Raw genomic sequence first — 18,730 nt, 5'->3', positions numbered from 1 at the left:
TAAATTAATATATAAATTTATGTTTTATATATTTTTTTAAATTTTTTCTTCAAGCATAATTAACATAGTGTTATTTTAAATTCTTGTGTACAATGTAATGATTCAAACATTATATACAATTATATACATTTCTCTGTGCTGGTCATGATCAATATACTGTTAATCTTCTTTTTTTTTTTTCCATCAACCCACCCACCTGCCCTCTGACTCTACCAGTTTGTTCTCTGTATTTAAGAGTCCTTGGTGTTTTTTCTTTGTTTGTTTTGTTGCTTAAATCCCACATATGAATGGAGTCATATGGGACTTGTCTTTCTCTGATTTATTTCATTTAGCGTTATGCTCCCTAGGTCCCTCAGTGCTGTAAATAGCAAGATTTTATTATTATTTATGGCTCAGTAATATTCCACTGAATATATATACCACATTTCTTTATCCATTTGTCCATCCATGAACACTTCCATATCTTGTCCATTTTAAATAATGCTGTAAAAAACACAGGGCTTCATATATATTTTTAAGTTTGCATTTTGTTTTCTTTTGGTAAATATCCACTAATGGAGTTACTGGATCATATGGAAACTCAAATTTTAATATTTTGATGAACTTCCATATTGTTTTCTACAGTGGCTAACCAATTAGCATTTTCACCAAGGAAACATTTTCATTAAAGAAGGTTCCTTTTTCTCCACAGTCAATAAGACTTGTTATTTCTTGTTTTATTGCATCTGTCCATTCTGACAGGTGTGAGATTTTATCTCATTGTGGTTTTGATTTGCATTTCACTGACGATGAGTGATGTTGAGATCTTTTCATGTGTCTATTGCACATATGTATTTTTGTTGAAAAATATTTATTTAATTCCTGTGCCCATTTTTAAACCCGATTGTTGAGTTGTATAACATCTTTGTATATTTTGGATATTAACCCTTATGTAATATATCATTTGCAAACATTTTCTCCCATTCAGTAAGTTGACTGTTTGTTATTTTGATGGTTTCCTTTGCTGTGCAAAGGCTTTTTTAATTTTTATTTTCTTTATGTTGGTGTAGTCCCAATATTTAATATTGCTTTCATTTCCATTGCCTGAGGAGACATATTAAAAACAAAAGTTTCTAGGGGCGCATGGGTGGCTCATTCGGTTAAGTGTCAGACATCGGCTCAGGTCATGATCTTGTGGTTTGTGTGTTCAAGCCCTGCATTGGGCTCTGTGCCGACAGCTCAGGGCCTGTAGTCTGCTTTGGATTCTGTGTCTACCTCTCTGCCCACCCCCCGCCCCCGGCCAACTCACATTCTGTCTCTCTCTCTCTCAAAAATAAATAAACACTAAATTTTTTTTTAAAAACAAGTTTCTCTAGTTGACATCAAAGAAATTACTACCTAATGTTTTCTTCTAAGAATTTGACAATTTTAGGTCTCATATTTAGGTGTGTAATACATTTTGAGTTTAATTTTGTGTGGGGGGTAAGACTGTAATCCACTTAATCATTTTGCATGTAGCTGTACCGTTTGCCCAGCACTATTTCTTGAAAAGTCTGTGTTTCCCCCATTATATACTCTTGCCTTTTTCAGCATAGGACAACTGACCATATAAGCATGTGTTTGTTTCAGGACTTTTATTCTTTTCACTGACCTATGTGTCTACTTGTGTGCCCATAACATACTGTTTTTATTACTAGAGTTTTGGAGTCTATCTTGAAATTGTGATTATAATATCTCCAGCTTTGTTCTTCGTTTTCAAGATTGCTTTGGCTATTCAGCTTCTTTGTTCTTAGAGAAGTCTGTTAAAAATCTCTGCCTTTCTAGCACATATTCTGGGAGTAGTAAATAAATCTCCTTCACCTATATCTTAGACATTTTTCATATTTTCTATTTATGCTGTATCTTGGTGTTTATTGATTTATTTACTTTTTAATATTTATTCTTGAGAAAGAGACAGAGATAGGGTATGAGCAGGGAGGGGCAGACACACACACACACAAACACACACACACACACACACACACACACACACACACAGAAACAGAAGCAGACTCCAGGCTCCGTGCTGACAGAAGAGAGCCTGATGCAGGACTCAAACCCACAAACCATGAGATCATGATCTGAGCTGAAGTCAGACACGTAACCTACTGAGCCACCCAGGCACCCTGGGTGGGGTTGTATTTTATGCTGGTTATTTAAGGTTGAGGACTCAGTTTCCTATTGCCCTCTGGCTCACCCAGAAGTAAGCTTGGAGATTCTTAAAGAACCTGGAAGTTAAGCCCTGCAGATTTTAAAAGCAAAGTTAAGCTCCATTCTTTTTCTTTTTTTTTAATTTTTAAAAAATCTTTATTTTTGAGAGAGAGACAGAGTGTGAGCAGGGGAGGTGCAGAGAGAGGGAGACACAGAATCTGAAGCAGACTCCAGGCCCTGAGCTGTCAGCACAGGGCCTGATGCGGAGCTCAAACTCAGGAACCCTGAGATCATGACCTGAGTGGAAGACAGACTCTCAACTGACTGACCCACCCAGGCGCCCTGCCCGCACTTTTTTTTCAAAGCCAAATGTTTTGGGGACTCATCTCCCAATTCCAGGTCACCCCAATAGTTCATCTTTGCTTTTGTTTCCCTTGTCTCCAGTGAGATGTCTATAAGAAGTTGCTTTGGCCCTGGACAAAACTCCCTTAAAAGACGTTGCAAGGCATAGACCTGCTCCCCTCGTCCAGAGGAGAGACTTCGAGTGTTGTGCCTTGTGCTGTTCAATCCCAGAAATGTGATCACACAGCTGTGCATGTACCTGGAGCTTATGGTGATGCACAACAAAATTTTGTGAACACTTTATCTGCCCTCGGTGTTTTCCTCTGTCCTCTGCTGTTGAATGGTCTCTCAAACACACCAGATGAGTCTTTTATCTTTGGAAATGCACCACACTCTCTTCCAAATGCACTCCAGCAAGGAGAACTTTCTCTCCATTGTGACCCAGGGGATTCCCACACCATGCTGTCCTCTGTCCACTCCTAGGCCTCCTCACCTTTCCCCACAAATCTACTCCAATGAATGGTGCAAACTTCCAAAAACTCAGAATTTCTGCTCCACAGATGTAAAAACAGTCCCTCATGATTCCCCTGTCAATGGTGTTGGGGCCCTGTTTTTCTTGTGCAAACCCAACATGCTGCTCTATCACATCTTTCTCTTTATTTCTCCATGAAAAGGGCCCCCACCCTTGTGCAGCACTGTGGATTTTCTTTCCTTCCCATTTCCCACTCTGCACTGGGTTCCTGTCATGTTTTCTCCTTCAAATTCAGCAGATTGTTCCCTTAATCCTTAGATAAATTTCTTAGATGTTCTGAATAATTTGATATTGATGTACCCATTTTCAAGGCATGAGACAAGCCCTGGTCCCCTGACTACTCCACCATCCTAACCCCCCACCCCTACCCCATCCCATGTGCTTTAAATATCAAGACGCTGGTCTCATAGAATTAATTTGAAATTTTTCTCTTTCATAGTTTTGGAATAGTTTGAGAAAACTATTAGAGTTCTTTTATGAAGAGAATATTTTATAAAGTTCTCTTATGAAGTCATCTTGTCCTGGATTTTGTTTGTTGGGAGTTTGTTGATAACTGATTTGACTTTAATACTGGTAATGAATCTTTAAAATTTTCTCTTTCTTCCAATACATTTTTGGGAGATTGTTTCTCAGAATTGATTCATTTATTTAAAGTTGTACAATTTTTTTGCATCTAAATTTTATAATATCCTCATAATTATTTTATTTGTTTGGTGTTGGTTGTTAGTTCTCCTTCATTTCTAAATTTATTCATTTATGTTATTGCTATTCTTTTCTTGATGTATTTGGCTGAAGATTTATTAATTTGCTTAGCTTTTCAAAGAATTGGCTTTTGGTTTTGCTTAATGTTTCTCTTGTTTTTTTAGTCTCTATTTCACATGTTAGTGCTGTAATATGTTATCTCCTTTTTACAAGCATTGGGTTTTACTTAATTCTCTTTTCTACTTACTTTCAGTGTCAAGTTAGTTTCTTTGTTTGAGATTGTTCTCGGTTTTTTGTTGTTGTTTGTTTGTTTGTTTGTTTTTTGATGTAAGCCTGTATCACTGTAAACATCCTTCGAAAAAATACTTTTCTGCACTTCAAAGATTTTCGATCATTTTGTTTTCATTGTTATTTTCCCACATATTTTTAAGTTCTCTGTGATTTTTTTGGTGATCCCTTCATTGTTGAGTTTAGTATCATGTTATTTAGTATCCATGTACTTCTGTTTTGTTTTTTTTTCCAGGTTTTGTCTTGTAATTGATTTCTAGTTTTTACCTTTTTGGTCAAAATGATGCTGGGTATCATTTCAATCTTCTTAAATTCATTGAGACTTATTTTGTTGTCTAATATGTGATCTATTTCAAAGAATTTTGCATGTACCCTTGAAAAGAATGTGTATTTTGCTGTTTTGGGATCAAATGTTCTGTACATATGTTTTAGGTCCATTTGCTCTAATGTGATGTTCAGAAACACTGTTTCATTACTTTTGTTTGGATTATCTATCCACTTATGGAAGTGGGACATTAATATTCCAACATATTTTATACTACTGTTAATTTATCTCTTCATGTCTGTTTTATTTGATTTATGTATTAGGTGTTCTGATGTGTTGCCTAGATTTTTACAATTGTTATATCCTCTGGTTGGATTGATCCCTTTTTCATTATGTAGTGCCCAGATTTTTCTTTGGCTACACTCTTTGTTTTAAAGTCCATTTTTTTCTGATACAACTATGGCTACTACATCTTTCTTTGTTAATCTGTTCAGTCACCTTAAACCTACTGAATGAAGAATTTTTTCCATTTACATAAAAAGTAATTATTTATAGATATGTGCTTATTCTCATTTTGTTGTTGTCTTGTTGTTTTTGTCGTTCTTCTCTATTCCTTGTTTTCTCTCATTCTCTTCCCCTGTGGTTTATATAGTTTTCTGTCTTTAATATAATGCTTGGATTCCTTTCCATTCATTTATTTGGTGTGTGTGTGTGTGTGTGTGTGTGTGTGTGTGTATCTATTATAGACTTTTGCTGTGTAGTTATCATTTGGTTCAAATATAACATTTTATGGGTATGGAAGTCTTTATTAAATTTATAGTTGCTTAAGTTGAAACACATTGTAAATGCAGCAAATTTGTAATGCCCTCTTCATGTATTAGGCATGTGATGTCATATTTGACATACTTTTATTTTGTGTATCTCTACTAATTTTTATAAACATAATTTATCTTCTTTGTATTTTAACCTTCACATTAGCTTTATAAATTACTGATTTATTATCTTAATTGTGCATTTTGTCCTGTGATTTTTTTTTTACCTTTTATAATTTTCTAAATTCTACTTATGGCCTCTTATTCCCAAAGACTTTCCTTTAATATCTCTCACAAGAATGGTTTAGCAGTGATGAACTTCTTTAACATATATTTCCCTAGGTAATGCTTTACTTCTCTTTCCATTCTGATGATAATTTTGCTGGATAGAGTATTTTTATTTCCAGTATTTTTCCCCAGTACCTTGAGTATATCCTGTTACTCTCTCTTGGCTTACAGATTTCTGCTGGTTAATAAGATGATATAGCCTTATTGAATTTCCCCAATATATAACTTTTTTTTTTCTTGGTGGTTTTATAAATATCTGTTTTTATTACTATTTCCCATTTTAATGATGATGTCTCTTCTGTATACCTCTGTGGGTTCATCTTGTAGTAGCTCTCTGTGTTTCTTTGATCTGGATGTCTGTTTCCTTCTCCAGGTTAGAGATGTTTTCAGCTATTGTTTCTTCAACTGAAAGTTTTCTGCCCCCTTCTTTCTCACTTATTCAGGGATTCCTATAATAAAATATTATTACACTTGATAATGTTGATGAATAATCTTAAATTATTCTCATTTTATATCATTATTTTTTTTAAGTTTTTAGTTAAATTCCAGTTAGTTAACATAGAGTGTAATATTGGTTTCAAATGTACAATTTAGTGATTCATCACTTAGAAAAACATATGATGCTCATGACAAAAAATGCTCTCCTTAATCCTCATCACCTATTGAAACCATACCCCAATATCTCCCCTTTAGTCACCCTCACTTTGTTCTCTATAGTTAAGAGTCTGTTTCATGGTTTTCTTCTCTTTCTTCCCCCTATAATTTCTTGTATCATTTCTTAAATTTCACCTATGAGTGAAATCATATGGTATTTGTCTTTCTCTGACTGACCTATTTCACTCAGCACAATACTTTGTAGCCCCATGCACATCCTTGCAAATATCGAGATTACATTATTTTCTATGGCTGAGTAGTATTCCACTGAAGTATATATACCACATCTTCTTTACCCATTCATCAGTCAATGGACGGTTGGGCTGTTTCCATGATTTGGTTATTGTTGATAATGTTGCTATAAACATCAGGGGGTAGGTATTCCTTCAAATCAATATCATTGTATTCTTTGGATAAATACCTAGTTGTGAAATTGCTGGATGATAGGATAGTTCTATTTTTAACTTTTCGAGGAAACTCCATACTATTTTCCAGAATGCCTGCACCAGTTTGCATTACCAACAAAGTATAAGAGGTTTACTCTTTTTTTCACATCCTCACCATACTTATTGTTTCCTGTGTTGTTAATTTTAGCCATTCTGACAGGTGTGAAGTGATATCTCATTGTAGTTTTGATTTCAGTATTTCGCTGATGATCAGTGATGTTGAACATCTTTTAATGAGTCTGTTAGCCATTTTAGGACTTTTTTGCCAATATGTCTACTCATGACTTCTGCCCTTTTATTAATTGGATTATTTGTTTTTTGGGGTGTTGACTTTTACAAGTTTTTATATATTTTGGATACTAACCATTTACCAGAAACATCATTTGAAAATACCTTCTCTCACTTCTTAGATGGCTTTTTTTTTTAATTTCTTACCCTGTGCAGAAGCTTTTTGCATTGATGAAGTCTCAATTGCTCACTCTTGCTTTTGTTTACCTTGCCTCAGGAGACATATCTAATCAGCAGTTGTTATGGCCAATATCCATGATGCTACTGCCTGTGTTCTCCTCTAGGATTTTGAAGGTTTCCTGACTCACATTAAGAACTTTAATCTGGGGCGCCTGGGTGGTTTGGTTGGTGGAACGTCCGACTTCAGCTCAGGGCATGATCTTGTGGTTCACGGCTTTGAGCCCTGCATGGGGGCTCTGTGCAGACAGCTCAGAGCCTGGAGCCTGCTTAGGATTCTATGTCTCCTTCCTTCTCTACACCACCCCCATCCCCTGCCTCACTCCTGTTCTCTCTCTCTCTCTCTCTCAAAAATAAACATTAAAAAATTAAAAAAACAACTTTAATTCATTTTCAATTCATTTTTGTATATGGTGTAAGAAAGTGGTCCAGGTTCATTCTTTTTCATGTTGCTATCTAGTTTTCCCAACACCATTTGTTGAAGAGATCTTTTTTTCCATTGGATTTTCTTTCCTGCTTTGTCAAAGACGAGTTGACCAAATAATTGTGGGTTCACTTCTGGGTTTTCTGTTCTGTTCAGTTGCTCTATGTGTCTATTTTGTGATGATACCATACCGTTTTGATGACAACAGTTTTCTAATATAACTTGAAATCTGGAATTGTGATGTCTCTGGGTTTGCTTTTCCTTTTCAAGGCTGCTTTGGATACTTGGGGTCTCTTGTGGCTCCCTGAAAATTTCAGGATAGTTTGTTCTAGGTTTGTGAAAAATGCTCCATGTATTTTGATTGTGGTTACATTAAATGTGTAGATTGCTTTTAAAGATCAACATTTTAACAATATTTGTTCTTCTAATACATGAGCATTAAAGTTCTTTTAATTTTTTGTGTGTCCTCTTGAATTGCTTTCATCAGGGTAATGTAGTTTTCACAGCACAGGTCTTTCATGTCTTTGGTTAGCTATATGTCTAAATGCCTTATTGTGCTTGCTACAGTTGTAAATGGGATTGATTCTTCAATTTCTCTTATTACTGCTTCATTATAAGTGTATAGAAATGCAAAAGAATTCTGTACATTTAGTTTATATCCTATAACTTTACTGAATTTGTGTACCAATTCTAGCAATCTTTTTTTTTTTTTTTGGAGTTGTTCAGATTTTCTATATAGGGTATGATGTCTTCTGCACATAGTGGAAGTTCTACTTCTTCCTTGCTGATTTGGATGACATTTATCTGTATATATTCTCTGATTTCTGTGGCTATGACTTCCAATGCTATGTAAAATAACAGTAGTGAGAGTGGCATCCTTGTTTTGTCCTGACCATAAAGGAAAAGCTCTGAAATTTTCCTATTAAGGATGATATTAACTGTGGATTTTTAAGAAATGACCTTTATTTTGTTGTGGTATGCTCCCTCTAAACCTACCTGTTGAGGATTTTTATCATGAATGATGTTGTACTTCGTGAAGTGCTTTTCCTGCATCTATTCAGATAATCATATGGTTCTTATCTCTTCTTTTATTAATGTGGTGTAATATGTTAATTGATTTCCAAATATTGAAACACACTTGCAGCTTAGGCATAATTCCCACCTGAACATGGTAAATGAGGTTTTTTTTTTTTAATTCTATTGTTTGTTTTGTTCATTTTTCATTGAGAATGCTTGTATCCATGTTCATCAGGTATATTGGCCTCTATTTCTCTTTTCTAGTGGAATCTTACTGGGTTTTGGTATCAGGGTAATGCTGGCTTCATAAAATTAGTTCAGAAGTTTTTCTTCCTTTCCTATTTTTTGGAATAGTTTGAAGAGAATAGGTATTAACACTCCTTTAAATGTTTGGTAGAATTCACCTGTTAAATGATCTGGCCCTGAGCTTTTGTTAGTTTGAGGGGGTTTTTTTTGTGTTTTTTGTTTGTTTGTTTGTTTGTTTTATTACTACTGACTCAATTTCCTTTTTGGTTATCATTCACTTCAAATTTTCTAGTTTTTCCCTCTCATTTTAGTAATTTGTGTGTTTCTACGAATTTACCTTTTGTTCTTGGATGTGAAATTTTTGACATATGGTTTTTCATAATATGTACTTATAATTGTTCATATTTTTATAGTGTTTCCTCTTTCATTTGTGATCTTGTTTATGGGTATTCTTTCTCTTTTCCCCTTGTAAGGTCTAACTAGAGGTTTATTAATTTTATTACCGGTTTTTTTCCCCAAAGAATCAGCTTTCAGTTCCATTGATCTGTTTTATTTATTTATTTATTTATTTATTTATTTATTTATGTTTCTCTATCATTTTTTTCTGCTCTCATATTTATTATTTTCTTCTTTTGCTGGCTTCAGGCCTTATTATTATTATGATTTTTTGGTAAGTTCTTTTAGGTGTTAGTTTAGGTTATTAATTTTACAATTTGCTTACTTCTTAAGGCAGACCTGTACTGCTCTATACTTCCGTCTAAGGACTGATTTTGCTGCATACCAAAGTTTGTGAATCATTGTGTTTTCATTTTTTATACATGCATTTTATTATTATTATTATTATTATTATTATTTCTTAGATTTTTTTGGTTGACCCATTCATTATTTAGTAGCATGGTGTTTAACATTCTCGTGTTTGTGGTCTTTCCTATTTTTTCTTGTGGTTGACTTCTATTTTCATATTTTTCTGGTCAGAAAATCAACCTGGTATGACCTCATTATGCTTTAATTTGTGGAGGCTTTTTTTGTGACTGAATACATGATCTAATCTGAGTATGTGCCATGTGGCATTGAAAATAATGTGTATTCTGCTGTTTTAGGATGCAATGTTTTGAACATATCTCCAAAATCCATCTGGTCCAGTGTGTCATTCAAAGTATTTTCCTGGTTGATTTTCCTTTTAGATGATGTGTCCATGGATGTAAGTGGGTTATTAAAGTCCCTCTACTTTTATTGCATTGTTACTGATTATTTCCTTTATGTTTTTTATTATCTGTTTTATATGTTTAGATACATCCATGTTAGGGGCATAAATATTTATGATAGTTAAATCTTCTTCTTGTGCTGTCCCCTTTGTTGTGACATGTGACCTCTTTTATCTTTTTTTGCAGTCTGTTTCCATGTCTAGTTTTCTGAAATAAGTATTGATACTCTGGTTTTCTTTTGACATCTATTTGCATGATAAATATTTCTCCATCCCCTCCCTTTCAATATGCAGGTGTCTTTAGGTCTAAAACGAATCTCATATAGACACCATAGAGATGAGTTTTTTTTTTTTTTTAATCCATTCTGGCACCCTGCCTTTTGATTGGAGCATTTAGTCGATTTAATTTTAGAGTAATTACTGATAGATATGCATACTGCCATTTTTTAACTTGTTTTGTCTTTGTTTTTTGAGATATTAACTGTTCTTTATTTTCTTTGTCACTTTTATTCTCTTCCTTTCCGTCCAGGAATCGCTTTTCATATTTTTTGCACACCTGTTTTAGTGGTCATAAACCCCATACATTTTTGTTTGTCTGGGGAATTCTTTATTTCTCCTTCTATTCTAAATGATAGCCTTTCTGGATAGAATATTTTTGGCTGCATATTTTCCACAATTTGCACTTTGTATAACCCGTGCTACTCCTTTCTGGCTTGACAAGTTTCTGTTAAGAAATATCTATTTTGCTTTATGGATCTTCCCTTGTATGTTAAGGACTTCTTGTGTCTTGCTGCTTTAAAGATTTTTTCTTTATCAGCACATTTTGCAAATGTTACTATAACATGTCTGTGTTTTGGCATATTTTTGTTGTTGTTTTTATTTATTTATTTATTTATTTATTTATTACTTATTTTATTTTATTTTTACTGGAGTTCTCTGTGCCTCATGCATCTGGATATTTGTTTACTTCCCCAGATTAAGGAAGTTTTCTTCTTGAAATATATTTTCTTCCCTTTGTTTCTCTCTTTTCTTCTGGAACTTTTATAATAAGAATGTTACTAAATTTGATTTAGTCAGTGAGTTCACTGAGTCTATTCTTGTGCTGCATAATTCTTCTCTGTCTTTTCAGCTTCATTATTTTCCATTATTTTGTCTTCCAGTTCTCTAATTTGTTTCTCTGCTTCTTCAAACCTGGAGTTCATTGCGTCAAACTTATTTCTAATGTTGTTTATTGCTTTATTCACCTCTTATTGGTTTATTTTTTAAATATTTAGTCTCAGTGTTAAGGGTCCATTGATGTCTCTTATACTTTTGTCAAGTCCACTTTGCATCCTTATGATTTTTGCTTTAAGTCCTCTGTCAGGCATGTTACTTACATCTGTGTTGCTTAGATCTCTGGCTGTGGTTTTATCTTGTTCAATCATTTGTGATAAATTCCTACATCCTTGAACTTTGTCTACGGCTCTACCTTCTTCTCTTTGTTAGAAAAGATAGTTATGTCTCCTGCTCCTGAATGTAATGGGCTCATGAAAAAGATGTTGTGTATGCCCAGGGCTTGGTGCTTCAAGAGGTGTCTTCTTTGTGTGCTATGTGTGCTATGGTCTTGTGTTTCGTCTACTTTATTCTTCAGGCCAGTTGTATTCAGATGCTCTTTTGCCTGTTGTGGGTAGTGTTTCATCTTTGGCCTGAATATCATAGTTTTACCTAGGTGTGCTCTGATTTGTTTGTGAAATGAGACCCGACAACAACTCCACCAGAAATGAGGCACTTCAGAACTCTCTGGTCTGGACACATGGTATGGGCAGAGGTTTATGCTAGTCTTTTGGGGTAGGAACCCATGATAATGGAACTATAGCAAGCTTGGCTGTGGGGAGTATTCCTGCTAGAGTGCAGGGGTGTGGGGCTTGGGGTAAGCAAGTTAGGTAGCCAATATTGGTGCTTTGTTGCTTCCTACAGTTGGCTCTGTGCTCATGCTGATTGCCAGGGCGGGGTAAAGGCACAAGTCAGCTCCTATGTTCATTACAACTGTCTCTGTGAATGCTGCCTCTCAGATACCCACTCTGAAAAGAGTGAATAATCCCCCTGTTCCATATGTCACAGCATTTCTTTAATTTGCTGTTTCCAGGCTGCCTGCTTCCCAGTTGTTTGCCTGCCTTCTCTCCAAGAGCGGGACTTTGCCTTCCAGGCTCTGTACAAGCCAAGCCCAATGACTTTTAAGACTCCTTGCTTTTAGCATTGTTGCTTGCAAGAACTCAGGAAATTCCACCCTTCTAATTTTCTAAGCCAATGACTTTGGGAAAATCTTCTCTTAGTGTATTCCCCTGTATACTCATCCCTCTCTCTCTCTCTCTCTCTTTTCCTTCTCTGTGAACACAGCTCCCCTTTGCATCACCCATGATTTTTTTTCTCCGCTAAACCATATCTCTGCACTCCCTACCATTTTAGCGTGGTGTCTTCTCTCCTTTCAGTTGTGGAGTCATTATCTCAGTGTTCAGGTGGATTTCTGTGGTATTTAGGCAGATTTAATAGTTATCTACTTGTATTAATGGGACAAGTCTAGTATACAGTCTTCTTACACTGCTGCTATTTTCCATTTCCCCTATTTGTTTCTTTGAATGATCTGTTTTCCTGTTTCTTGAAATGCCTTTTGATGGTTGGTTAAATAATTGGCATTTACAAAAACAGCCTCCTCTTCCAAAAATTCCTTACTGTCAAAGAAGCGTATGTTCTGAGCCTTGGTATCAGGCTAGGCAATAGGTTTAAGATATCCTCAGATTTTCTTCTCAGCACATTTCCTCCCCGGTAATGTGATTTCCATCCCCCTCCCCTAATTGTCCCCACGTACGCAGTTATTTTAAAATAGTGTTTAGAGATTCATACCCCAGTATCTTCTTGGGTGTCAGATATTTTATTGTATTCCTCTCTCCATAATTTCTTGATCCTACTATCTTCAAATGTATAGCACCATGCATATCTCATGCATATCATGGTAGCAGCGTTTGTTTTCTTCAGATTTTGCCAGACCGAAATCATAGCTATGTCATGTTTGCTTGTCTGGTCTCTGACTCAGCGGAGACAGAAAAGAGTACCTAAGACATCCTTCAGACTGCCTATAATGTTTCCAATAAGTTATGCTCTGCTCCATCTAGCCATAGGGTAAGATTAAGGATTTTTGACATTCCTCCCCACTATATTATTCCTAGCAGCACTAGGGAAGTGATGAGACAAATATGAATAAAAACCCTACAAACTTTCTTGCCATTTCAATGTACTTTTTCCAGACTGGGTGGGTATTCAGTTTTTTGGAGGAGATCTTTGACTGCTTATAAAATTGTTTTAGTATGTTACTACTACTTTAAAAATATTTATGGGAGAATTAAAGACTAGAGCCTGAAGAGGTTGATTTAGGTAGAAAACCTAAGACAGATTTGGTTTGAAGGTTTGTGTGTCATGATTTATTTGTGTGTGTGGATATTAGACGTTTTGCTATTATAATGTGTAACTGGAAGTTATATGTTTACTCTTCTGCAAATATAGCTATTTTTACATTTCTAAAGGCTCTAGAAATTTGTTTAGTACCAACCTAATGCATTTTGGAAATACAGTTCCTTGTTATGTTTAGTGACTTTTCCTTTAGTTCACTTTAGTTTGTGTTAAGCTAGTACCCTGAAAAAGATTTACTTGATTTATAGGAACTAAAAGATTCAAACACTGAAAGAAAAAAAAAAAGAAACGTACAAACAGCTCACTCAGTTTTTACATGTTGGCTTTATGCTTGGGGTACTCTTCTACACTTTGACAACATTGCACTGGGGATCAACCTTTGGAAAAGACTTGAGTATTTTTCAGTGTTTCCTGAATTTACCTTACTGTGAGTATGCATGTGGATTTCTAAATTCTTCTGTATGCATCTCTACTTCTGAAAGTCTTAAATTACCATTGAATCTCTTTCATCTTTTTCTTATGGGCCTCTGATAATCTTTGTATACATTGACTAGCAATTTTTTTTTCCTCAGGGATCTGTGGTTTATCAGTTCTTATTGTAGCATTTTTTAGCAACAACCTCCATACTCTCTGTCAGTGTTCTGAGTTATGTATATAAAACATCCTCCTTGCATCATTGTCTTTCAGGTGGGCCCAAGACTGGTTAGAAGTGTCACAAATGCAATAATATGTGTTAGGTCTACTCCGTTCCCTCTATAACCAGGAACATAAGTTTCATAATAGGAATATGGCATGTCACTACATTTAGACTGTTGCTGCTTTAAGATTTTATTGCCATAACACTTCCAAACCTATCGAGAGGCAGATAAAAAATGTTGAAAACATGGTCTTACTGTTTCCAGGTCACTATTTTTTGTTTGTTTGTTTCAACACTCTTTATTCTTTTGTAAAATTCTGTTTTCCAGATTCTGGTAACATTGGATCTGAACGTTTTTGCTTAATTTTAATATTATGTGGGAAATGAACACTTGACAATGTTTACTCTTTCTATGTCTCAGATCACTTCCTATTCTAATAGGGATTTCTTTGTCACCTTAAAAAATGATTCTAAACTTCCCTTTCTTTGTTTCTCTCTTTCTTTCTTTCTTTCTTTCTTTCTTTCTTTCTTTCTTTCCTCATTCTTTTTAGAGAAAGAGAGTGTGTGACTGGGGAAGTTCAAGGGGAGAGAGAGTAGGAGAATCTTGAGCAGACTGCATGCACAACACAGATCCTGACACAAAGCTCAATATCATGACCATGAGATTGTGATCCGAGCCAAAAATCAAAAGTCAGGTACCTAACCCACTTTACCACCCAGGAACCCCTACATTTTCTTTTTATAACTTACTAATGATTACTCACCCTAAAAATGGATTTTGTAGATTCTAAATTCTTTACAATGATAATACTTTTAGTTTTTCTTATGTTAATATAGTGAATAGAAAGGCTTTCTAAAACTAAACATTGCATTTTGAATTTAACAAATGTATGTTTTTTTAATTTATATTTCTTTGGTAGATTTGTGTCTGTGTAATGAATATGCTGGCCTGTAACTTTACCTTTCCTATTTCTATTGATCTTGTTAAAATGTGCTAATCCGTGAATTTGTTTCAAAGGCTAAATTTTTGTTCTATAATTCAGAATGACTTGTGTAAGGATACAGGAATTTTCCATTCACATATTTAGTAAAATATACTGAAGAAATTATATGTGCGCACAAATATTATAAAAACATACACAAAGAGGGAATTTTATTTTATCTCTCATACTTCCATTGAACTTTTATTTTTTTGCTTTCTAAGTTTTTATTTTAATTCCATTAGTTAACATACAATGTTATATTAGTTGCAGGTGTAAAATATAGTGATTCAGCAAATCTATACATTACTGAGTCTTCATTACAATAAGTGTATTCTTACACCCCTTCACATATTTCACCACTCCCATACCCACCTGCCCCGGTAACATTCAATTTGGTATCTATATTTATGTTTCCTTTTCTTTGTTTTGCCTCTATTTTGTCTTTGTCCATTTGTTTAGTTTCTTATATTCCATATAGAAGAGAAATCTTATGATATTTGCCTTTCTCTGACTCACTTTACTTACATAATGCACTATAGACCCATCCATGTTTTTGAAATGGCAAGATTTTATTATTTTCATGGTTGAATTGTGTGACTACACAACATCTACTTTAGCCATCCATCTATCAATGGACCCAAGTTGCTTCCATAACTTAGCTACTGTAAAGAATGATGAAATAAACATAAAGAATACATAGGTCTTTTCAAATTGTGTTTGCATATTCTTTAGGTAAATGCCCAGTGGAACTATCGGATCATATGGTAATTCTATTTTTAACCTTTTGAAGGCACTCCATACTTTTGTCCATAGTGCCTGCACCAATTTGCATTCACACCAAAAGTGCACGAGTGTTCTTTTTTCTCCACATCCTTGCCAACACTTGTTCATTCTTGTGCTTTTCAGGTTAGACATTCTGACCTCTGTAAGGTGAACTCTTTGTGCTATTGATTTCATTTCCCTGATAATGAGGGATCTTGAGCATCTTTTCATGTATCAGTTGACCATTTCTAAATCTTCCTTGGAGGAATTGCTATTCATGTGTTCTGCCCATGTGTTCTGTTTCTAATTGGATTATTTGTCTTTCTGGTCTTGATTTGTATTAGTTCTTCACACATTTTGGATACTCACACTTTATCAGATATATCACTTACAAATATCTTCTCCCAATCAGTAGGTTGTTTTTACTTTTGTTGATCGTGTCAAATTCTGTGCTAAAGTTGTTGTTCTTGTCGTTGTTGTTGTTATCACAATACTTTTCTTTTTTCTTTCCCTTGACTCAGGAGACAAATCAGGAAAGATATTGCTATGACTGATGTCAGGGAAATTACTACCTTTGCCATTGTTTAGAATTTTAAGGTTTCAGGTTTCACATTTAGTTATTTAATTCACCTTGAATTTACTTTTTAGTATGATGTAAGGAAGTGGTCAAGTTTTCTTTGTTTGTTTTGTTTTGTTTTGTTTTTCTGGCATATGTCCAGTTTCTTTAAACACTATTTCCTGAAGATACTATATTTTTCTATTGGATATTCATTTCTCTTTATTGAAGATTAATGGACCATACAATCTTGGGTGTACTTGTGGGTTCTATTTTGTTCTATTGATTTTTGTATCTATTTTACTACCAGAATCATACTATTTTCATTACTATAGCTTTGTAGTATATCCTGAAATCTGAGGTTGTGATATCTCCAATTCTGTTATTTTTTTTTCAAGATTGTTTTGGCTATTTAAGATACTTTGTGGATCCATACACGTTTCAGGGTTATTTGTTCTAGGACTGTGGAAAATATTGCTTGTATTTTGATAGGAAACACAATAAATCCGTTGTTTGCATTAAGTAGTACAGATATTTTAATAATGTGTCTCCCTCCAACCCATGAGCATGGAATATCTTACTATTCCTTTGTGTCATCTTCAATTTATCCATCAATGTTTTATTGTTATCACATACAATCATTTCACCTCCTTGGATATGTTTCACTCCTAGGTATTACAATATTTTTGTTGCAATTGTAAATGGGATTGTTATCTTTCTACTACTACAATATTAGCTTATAGAAATACAACATATTTCTGTATATTGATTTTATATCTGGTGATTTTACTAACTTTATTTATCAATTCTAGCAGTCTTCTAGTGGAGTCTTACCATCATACCTTTTAGTATGATGCTACCTCTCAGTTTTTCATACGTTACCTTTACTCTACTGATGTATGTTCCCTCTAAACCTCCTCTGTTGAGAGTTTTCATCATGAATAGATGCTTTACTTTGTTAAATGATTTTTCTGCATCTACTGAACTAATCATATGGTTTCTACCCTTAAATTTTGACATCATGTTGTGTGTTGATGGATGTGTGAATATTGAAATACACTTGCATCTCAGGGGAAAAAATGCCAATTGACTATCGTGAATGATTTTTTGATATATTATTGGATTCAGTTTCATAATATTTTATTTTTTTCCTTCAAATTTTATCTGAATTCCAGTTAGTTAGCAGAGTGTAATATTAGTTTCAGGTGTAGAATTTAGTAATTCAATACCTGGTGCTCATCACTAGTGCCCTCCTTAATCCCCATCACCTATGTAACCTATCTTCCACCTGCCTCCCATCTGGTAAGAGTTTGTTCAATATAGTTAAGAGTCTATTTCTTGGTTTTCTATTCTTTCCCTCTCCCACTATGTTCACTTGTTTCTTTAATTCCACATATGAGTGAAATCATAGGGTATTTGTCTTCTTGTGCCTGGCTTATTTCACTTAGAATAATCTTCTCTAGCTCCATCCACATCATTGAAAATGGCAAAATTTCATTCTTTTTCATGGCTGGGTATATACCACATCTTTATCCCTTCATCAGGCAATGGACAGTTGGTCTGTTTCCATAATTTGGGTATTGTTGGTAATGCTTCTATAAGCAATCAGGGTGCATGTGTCCCTCTGAGTTATTGTTTTTGTATCTTTTAGGTAAATACTTAGTACTAAAATTGCTGGATTATAGGGTAGTTCTAGTATTAACTCTGTTTTCCAGAGTGGCTGCACCAATTTGTAATCCCATCAGCAGTGTGAGAGTGTTCATTTTACCCTCACCCTCAGAAACACCTGTTGTTTTTGTGCTGTTAATTTTACCATTCTGACAAGTGTAAGGTGGAATTTAATTGAAGTTTTGATTTGTATCCCCTGATGATGAGTGATGTTGAGCATCTTTCCATTTTTCTGTTGGCCATCTGTAAATCTCCTTTGGAAAAATGTCTATTTAAGTCTTCTGCCCATTTCTTTTTCTTTTTTCTTTTTCTTTTTTCTAAAATGTAGTTAGGTAACATACAGTGCGATACTGGTTTCAGAAGAATACAGTGATTCATCAATTACATATAACACCCAGTTCTCATCACAATTGCCATCCTTAATACCCATCACCAATCTAGCCAATCTCCAACTCACCTCTCTCCAATAACATTCAGTTTGTTTTCTTCCTCTCTTTTTTAAGTAATCTAATTATTATTATTTTTTAATTTACATCCAAGTTAGTGTATAGTGCAACAATGATTTCAGGAGTAGATTCCTTAATGTCCCTTACCCATTTAGCCCATCCCCCCTCCCTCAAACCACCAGCAAACTCTGTTTGTTGTCTCTATTTAAAAGTCTCTTATGTTTGTCCCCTTCCTGTTTTTATAGTATTTTTGTGTTGCTTCATTTATGTTCATCTGTTTTGTATCTTAAAGTCTTCATATGAGTGAATTCATATGATATTTGTCTTTCTCTGACTAATTTTGCTTAGCTTAATACCCTCTATTTCCATCCACATAGTTG

The sequence above is a fragment of the Panthera uncia genome, assembly GCF_023721935.1.
Source record: "Panthera uncia isolate 11264 chromosome A1 unlocalized genomic scaffold, Puncia_PCG_1.0 HiC_scaffold_17, whole genome shotgun sequence".
NCBI lineage: Eukaryota > Metazoa > Chordata > Mammalia > Carnivora > Felidae > Panthera > Panthera uncia.
The sequence above is the reverse complement of the archived record's forward strand: the minus strand, read 5'-3'. Positions refer to the sequence as shown.